The sequence below is a fragment of the Mus caroli genome, unplaced genomic scaffold (assembly GCF_978045245.1).
Source record: "Mus caroli unplaced genomic scaffold, Mus_caroli_1 scaffold_19, whole genome shotgun sequence".
NCBI lineage: Eukaryota > Metazoa > Chordata > Mammalia > Rodentia > Muridae > Mus > Mus caroli.
The window spans coordinates 87,997,598-88,005,962 of NW_028227274.1; the positions used below are offsets into that span (position 1 = coordinate 87,997,598).

General features: G+C 35.3%; 1 pseudogene; it reads right to left on the reverse strand.

The window, feature by feature from the left end:
• The window catches only part of LOC110284585 (tubulin beta-4A chain pseudogene), a 30,340-nt pseudogene extending 22,669 nt beyond the window's left edge, over positions 1-7,671 (reverse strand).
• Positions 7,672-8,365: the final 694 nt, after the last annotated feature.

Sequence of the window (8,365 nt, forward strand, 5' to 3'; positions counted from 1 at the left end):
TAGGTGAGAGTTCTACATCAGAATGAACAGTCAATAGGAAGAGAGAGACACTGCCTGGCTTGAGCATTTGAAACCCCAAAGCCCCACCTCTGTGACACAATTTTTACAATACCACACCTACTCCTAATGCCATTCTCTAACCATTCAAATATATGATCCTATGGTGGGGGCAATCTCATTCAAACAACCACAATACCATATTCTTAGAGAGAGGTTTTAAGATATATAAACACATATTCTCTTACTTTTCATACAACACATACATCTGATGCTAGCTAAACTATTTGAGTGGTCCTATAGCCTTTCTACTTACTCTTATGTTTGATTCTGAGTCAATTTGGCACTTTCTCTTACATTGTGAATTTGATATTTGCTTTCATATCACCCTGCTTGCATATGAGCTTTCATATTAATTCTCACATTCACATAGTTGTTATTGCTTAGTGAACATAATCTATTTTCTTATTCATGGAAATTAATATGAAGCTGAAGGTAAAATAAACATTGCAGCTTCTCTAGTATATTATTGAAAACAAAACTCTTCTAAAAAAAACTGGTTTTACAAAATCAATGTAATTGCTATTACTGTTCATATTATCATTGCAGTGGACTGTGTTTGTCTGATTAAATAAACTCAAAATCATGTAGGCTTTTAAAAGAGAGAAAGGGAAGGAGTTAGAGACAAAGTTTAGAGCTGAGACAAAAGGATGGGCCATCTAGAGACTGCCATATCCAGGGAGCCATCCCATAATCAGCCTCCAAAAGCTGACACCATTGCATACACTAGCAAGATTTTGCTGAAAGGACCCTTATATAGCTGTCTCTTGTGATACTAGGCCGGGGCCTAGCAAACATATAAGTGGATGCTCACAGTCAGCTATTGGATGGATCACAGGGCCCCCAATGGAGCTAAAGAAAATACCCAAGGAGCTAAAGGGATCTTCAACCCTATAGGTGGGACAACATTATGAACTAACCAGTACCCCGGAGCTCTTGACTCTAGCTGCATATGTATCAAAAGATGGCCTAGTCGGCCATCACTGGAAAGAGAGGCCCATTGGACTTGCAAACTTTATATGCCCCAGTACAGGGAAACGCCAGGGCCAAAAAGTGGGAGTGGGTGGGGAGGGGAGTGGGGGGGAGGGTATGGGGGACTTTTGGGATAGCATTGGAAATGTAAAAGAGAGAGAGAGAGAGAGAGAGAGAGAGAGAGAGAGAGAGAGAGAGAGAGAGAAATGCTATGTAAAAAGAGGATAATCATAATGTAAGAAAACTAAACATATTGAAGAACTGTACTCTCTAGCCACGTTTATACCACAGATGCTAAAACCAAAAGATTTAGAAAAAAAGAATTTCTGAATTACAATACCAAAAATAAAAAGATATGCTTTGCAAATTAATTTAGAAGTAACAGCCAATATTTTCCAATATGTTTTAGAGCATTTCTAATTATAAATAAAAAGAAGCAGCACAAATTGAAAGGACAACACATAAAATAAATACTTTTAAAAAGTAAACTGCAAACAGATTTTTTTGAGACAGGGTTTCTCTTTGTAACCCCTGTTTTCTGGAAACTCATTCTATAAACCAGGCTGGCCTAGATCTCAGAGTTCTACCTGAGTCTGCCTCCCTCATGCTAGGGTTAAAAGGACATGCTATCACCACTTGGCCCAACAGAAATTTTAAATAAAGCTTAAACCCAAGTTTTGTTATAGACCTTTTCTGTCTAAGATGAACCTATATTTCTCTGGCCATGAAAATATATTTTGTGAATCAATTCTTGAACATATTTATCAAAAACAAATATAAGTCTTTTTATGAGATCCCTAAGGTAAATATAATGAGTAATGAAACAAAGGAAATGAATATATCAGACATTTTCCTCAGTGATCAATATCAGGGAAAACGAAAAGAAAAATTAATTAATAAGTCAAAAAATAAGAAATGGACAACCAATAGCAACAATTAATAAATCATGAAACAGAAAAGTTTCTGTATGTCAAAGGAAACCATTATTCAGTCAAAGCTGCAGGTTACATAATGAGCAAAGTTCTTTACTCATTTCACTTCTGATATAGGTTTAGTATCAAAAAAGAAAGAAAGAAAAAGGAAAAAGTTAGAAAAGAAAAAAGAAAGGAAAAGAAAAAAAAGAAAAAACAAATTAAGAAATCAACCCAAGTAAGATGGAATGAAGAGGTAAGTAGGGGGCTCTCCAAAACATGAAACAGAAATGGCTGGGAAACACTTAAAGGAATTTTCAACATCTTTAGTCATCAGGGAAATGCAAATTAAAACTAATTTGAGATATCATCTGTCTTAGTCAGGGTTTCTATTCCTGCACAAACATCATAACCAAGAAGCAAGCTGGGGAGGAAAGGGTTTATTCGGCTTACACTTCCATATTGCTGTTCATCACCAAAGGAAGTCAGGACTGGAACTCGAGTAGGTCAGAAAGCAGGAGCTGATGCAGAAGGCCATGGAGGGATGTTCTTTATTGGCTTGCCTCACCTGGCTTGCTCAGCCTGCTCTCTTATAGAACCCAAGACTACCGCCCAGAGATGGTCCCACCCACAATGGGCCTTTCCCCGTTGATCACTAATTGAGAAGATGCCTTACAGCTGGATCTCATGAAGGCATTTCCTCAACTGAGACTCCTTTCTCTATGGTAACTCCAGCTGTGTCAAGTTGACACAAAACTAACCAGTACATCATCTTACATTACACAGAACGGCCAAGATCAATAAAACAAATAACAACTCATGTTTGCAAGGATGCAGGAAAAGAGGAACACTTTCCCATCACTGATAGGAGTACAAACGTTGCAGCCAGTATAGAAATCAGTGTGGTGGTTCCTCAGAAAGCTGAGAACAGATCTACCTTAAGATCCAGCTATACCACTCTTGGATACTCTATATCCACTCTTGGATACAACCCAAGGAGCATCAGCCTCCTACAGAGATGCTTGCTTATCTGTTCATGTCCATTGCTATCCTAGCCATAATGTTCAGAAATAGAAAACAGTAGATGCTCCTCAACTGACAAATGAATAATGAAGATGTGCTACATCTACACAATAGAGTATTATTATGCTTTTAAAAGAAATTAAACTATGAAAATTGCAGCTAAATGGATGGATCTAGAAAAGCATCATCCTGAGTGAGGTATCCCATATTTCAAAAGACACATATATTATACTTTCTCTTAAATGTAGATATTACCTGTTTCACCTTCAATATGTGTACTACAATACATATTAAGTACTAATGTTAGGTCTTGAGTAATGGACTGAGCTGAAGGGACTTCTTCCAAAGAAGGGGAATTTTATATATATATAATTATGGACAGACAGGGAGAGATTGGTGTGGAAGGATTAAATGGAGAAGGGAATAGAAGAGAGGGAGTCTACAGATGGACAAGTAACACTCAAGATTATTTGATGGAACATGTCAACACCTAATACTGTATAAGCTTCCTACAATATATACATAAATGAAAGAAATCGAAGTAGAGTCACCAAATACTGGGAAGTAAAATTCCTGAACTTGAAATCTTATGCCACCAAGTGAAATCTGTAGTTTTAGGAATGGGTTATATCTAATATTTGTATCAGGTTATTATCAAGGCTATTGATTGTTCTCTACAACTGATGAGAAGGTCCTATAGCTGAAGACAATAGTTACATATTTTATTGAATACAGAGCAGTAGAACTGGCACCTTACTACTGCTGCCTCGTGTTCGTAGTACTGCAAGTACTACAGACAACTAGAGGAGAAAGATAATCATTAATCTAGCTACAAACACTAATATCTAAAATAGTGACCTACCTGCAGGATATGTTGGTGCTGTGATGGAAGTTGTTATATAAGGAGAGTCAGTTGAAAATGCTTATCAGAAAATGCTTATCAGAAAAAAAAATGTTTATCTGCTTCCACATGTAAGAAACATGCTTTTAAGAATGCATATGTTGAATATATTATGTCAGTGAGCTGAGGTATCCCAGATGTCAGCAGGTGAAAGAAGAGTCATCAGTATCCTTAAAAGTACCACAGATATACTTTCTTCAGACTGCCTTGTTTCCACATGGCTCCAAAGCAAACAAAGAACATCTCTTATCAGGTTTTCATAGTTGATATTACTTGTGTGCATTCATTTGTGCTATTTGCACTAGGAAACAAAGGTATGATGAGTTGAATACATTGAATTAAATATGAATGTGATTATGCTTTGGAATGGCTAGAGAAAGTGTCGGATTAAATTACTAATAAGTACTAAAGTGTTGGGAGATAATTTCACACACAACTTGAAAATATATTTTCTATTAAATGAATCAAGTTCATTTCTTTCAGCTTCTCGACTCTTTGTGTATTCATTATGAGTATCAGAGTTCCAAGACTACTGTGACTGGTGGAAGAAGTCTGAGTTACAGTGAACTCTGAGACTAGTAGTGTGGACACTGGGGAGGCTCTAGCAGTGTATTCCTTTCTAGTAAAGGAAATAAAATTAGTATGTGATACCTACTCTTTTATAAAATATACTTCTCTTGAACTGGTTCCTGTGCTGAAATCTAAGTTTTTTAATATTTGTGTTTGAATGTTTATGTTAGGAGTGATAGGTGCAAAGGTGCTGTATTAGACCTTGATCAAAATTATGGAATCAGAATAATAGAGCTATTGGTTTTTGGTTGGTTTGTTTTTCATTTAGTAGTCTGGTATGGTAGTTTGTGCCCTCTGGAATGACTTTACCTCCTCCAAAGACAGTTATAATACAGAAGTTACTTGTAAGTAGACTGTAAAAGGAGAAAAACCAACCTGATATCCCTGTTCCTTTAGGTATCAATTCTGAAGAGGGACTTGACAATAGAAATTGGGGGGGGGGGTTGGACATCTCTGGTGGCTAGCTGAAATCCTAGAATGGGGGAGGGTATGGGGAGTCTCTAGGGATGATTCTGAGATTCCTACCAGAGGGAGATATAGAGACTGAAGTGGCCAACTCCTGTAGCCAGGCAGGACTTCCAGGGAAGGGAGGGGAACATCAGTCTACCCACAAAAACTTCAACCCAAAATTTGTCTTACCTACAAGATATTCAGGAATAAAAATGTTGTAGACTGAGGGAACAGCCAACCAGTGACTGTCCAAATTTGAGACCAAATTTGAGACCAATCCTGTGTAAGAAAGCCAACCCAACACTATTAATGATAGTCTGATATTCTTGGGGACAAAAACCTAGCATACATGCCTCCTGAGAGGCTTTGTCCAGCAGTAGATGGAAGCAGATGCAGAGACTCACAGACAAACATCAGTCAAGCTTGGGGAATCTTGTGGAAAAGTTGGGGTAGAGAAGTGAGCAAGCTGCAATTCAGAAAGGTCAAGGACATCATTTGAAGACCTACAGAATCAACTAACCTGTCATAATGGGGGCTCATAGAACCTGGGTCACCAACCAGGGAAAATATGCGATTTGAATCTAGGCCACCTACACATTTGTGGCAGAAAAATTTTAAAAGCAAGATGTAGTAGAGCTCTGCAGCAAAAACGATAATTTCCAAACATGACACAAAATTTTCCACAGGAACTGAGACTGCATGCACCAAACCTTGACAATCAAGTCAGTCAAAACTTCAGACAACTGAGAAGGATTTCATGAGGTTCCACCCATAACTTTCTAGTAATAAGCAATAGCTGGTTGGCCTGAAAAGAAAGAGTTAATTTTCTTAAGAGCTCGAGCTCCTAAGAACATACATCTGCTCCAGTAGATGGTACATATTCATGTACATACAGATGGTACTACATAGATTCAGTAGATCTTTTAAAAATATTAGCACGTAACATATGGAGGGAAAGGTGGTCTCTGGGATTGTGAAGAAATGAAAGGAGGGAAAACAGGAGAGATTGATCAAAATATATTATATACACATATTAAATGTCCAAACAACAAAAAGACAAGAGGTAATTCATATAATTACCCATTAGCTCAGGTATGTTTTTTGAAGTAACATATATATATATATATATATATATACTTAAATTTTTATTTTGAGTGTTATGGAGATTACCTCTGAGTAAAGAATGTACAATAAAAGTAAAACCTTTTCATGAAAGGTTTTTAAATTAGGCATGAACATCTTCATCAGTTATTACTCTAAGCCCTGCATTTCCAAAAACTACCACATATTTGTTAACCAAACACAGTTATATGCAAATCAAAATAAATCATGTATAGATGTACATGTATTTGAATACATAAATTAAAATATAACTAATAAAAATTAATGAAAATGTCTTTAAAATAGCTTGAGAATAGATTTTTTTTCATACAACATATTTTAAGTATGATTTAATCCCATCCAAATCCACATTCCTTCTGTCTCCTATTAGGAAACAGACAGACATCTAAATAATAACAACAAAATTAAATGAAATAAAGAAAAAAACAAATAAACTGGAGCAGAACAAAACAAACAAAAGAAAAATAGCAAAAGAAAAAACCCACAAGAAATACATACAGATGCAGAGGCACATATGTTTGAATACACAGGAATTCCATAAAAACATAGATCCAGAAGCCGCAAAGAACTTGTAAGGTAAATGTAATTAATTTGTTAGTTAATTAATTAATTACATTGGGAAAACATTATGAGACAAAGAATCTCCAAAGATGCCCCTTAGTTCATTTTCTTGACATTCCTTGAAATTTTCATTGTCTTGACATTCCCTTACTCATAGCTTGCCACCTTTTCCCATCTGGGATTGTGACTTTATTGTTATAAAGAAAACAATTACTCTAGCCAAGGTCATCAAGTTTTTCCCCATGTTGTTCTTCAGGAATTTTCTTGGTTTGTATTTTTATATTTATAGGTTTTTGATTCTCTCTGTGTTGATTACTGTGAAGGATAAGTACAGACCTCCACTTTTTTAAAGGAATGCTTGAATACGTTCTAATGTGATGAATACCAGTTATTTTATGGTATTTATGTAAGAATGTTGCCAATGTGCTGGAGGTAAAACTCAGCAAAGCTTCTCTCCCATGGCTACATCCCTGTAATTTTTATTCCAGAATCATTTGCTCAGGTTTTACTTCTGTTTTCTAGTCTGATTGTCCATGTTGAAGTGTAGCATTTGTTGTGGTTTTTTGGTTGGCTGGTTGGTTTTTTGTTTTGTTTTGTTTTTTTAATTTCAGTAAGATCCACATTTTACTTTCTAGGAAAATTGGTGAGGTCCAAGTTCCTCTCCTGTGCTACTAAAGTTGGAAAATGAATTTTTAAAAAATGCTAATGCTCTTTATTATCTAAAATTGATCAAATTGCAGGATCTTACAGATGCTGTCCAGCTAATTCAATACATTCTACTAACACCTTCAGTTGACCTCCAAAAGGCAAAGCAGTATCACCTACACTTTGATTTGAATCTTTGAAAGAGACATAGAACCTCATAACACAGGAGTAGGAAAAGCTAAGGAAATTAATAAATTTTAATTTAGAGCCTTTAATTTTGGATATAACTACTAAAATAACCCCCCTTATAGTTGTTTTTGTCAGAAATGATTTCAAAGGTATATTTTGCTTTTAATATCTACATTCTTAAGTGAACTTACTATTTTTATGTGGTGCTGGAAACTGAGCAAATGGCTTTCCAAATGCTATGCAGACAGTAGTCCCTAAACTATACGTCATCTCTACTCCTCTGAAAATTACAAAAAAAAACCCCACAGATATTGGGGGAAAATGAAATATAATAGAACCTGGAATCATACAAACCAGAAAAGTGGATTTACCATGATAAATGACATCAATAGAAACAGAAGATGAATAAATCCCAAATGGCCTAGAGGAAATAAAGGAAGATCACACTTAAGGAGAAATTGTCATTGAGATAGAACTTTTGAAAATAACCTTACTTAAAATGTTTGGTCAGAATTTTTCTCATTTAATTCAACTTTAATTACAAATGCATTCAAAGAAGCTATCAACAGTATATTTATCACTTGACTATTAAATTTTTAGGATTCAATGGAATAGCACTCATGGAGAGTTCTGGGGGTTTCAACAATACATTATTCTAATTGTAAGGTCATGTGTGGTTGTTTTGGTAACTTAAGATGACACTGGCTCAGTAAGAAGTTTGTAAACTCCACTGAGGATTGTATACCTATAGTATAGTGCACTGTTTTATCACAAATGTCTTGAGTGTTTATGGTAACATTTGACTGTCAATATTTTTTAATATTTTACTGGTCATCTAGATTTAAGCTTTTAATATACTCAATAGTTTATTTTATACTATTCTAAGTATATTTAATTACTTTTAAAAGCTATATAACCTTAAATCATAGGAAAGAAAATATCTAGAGAGTATATTGGAATACTT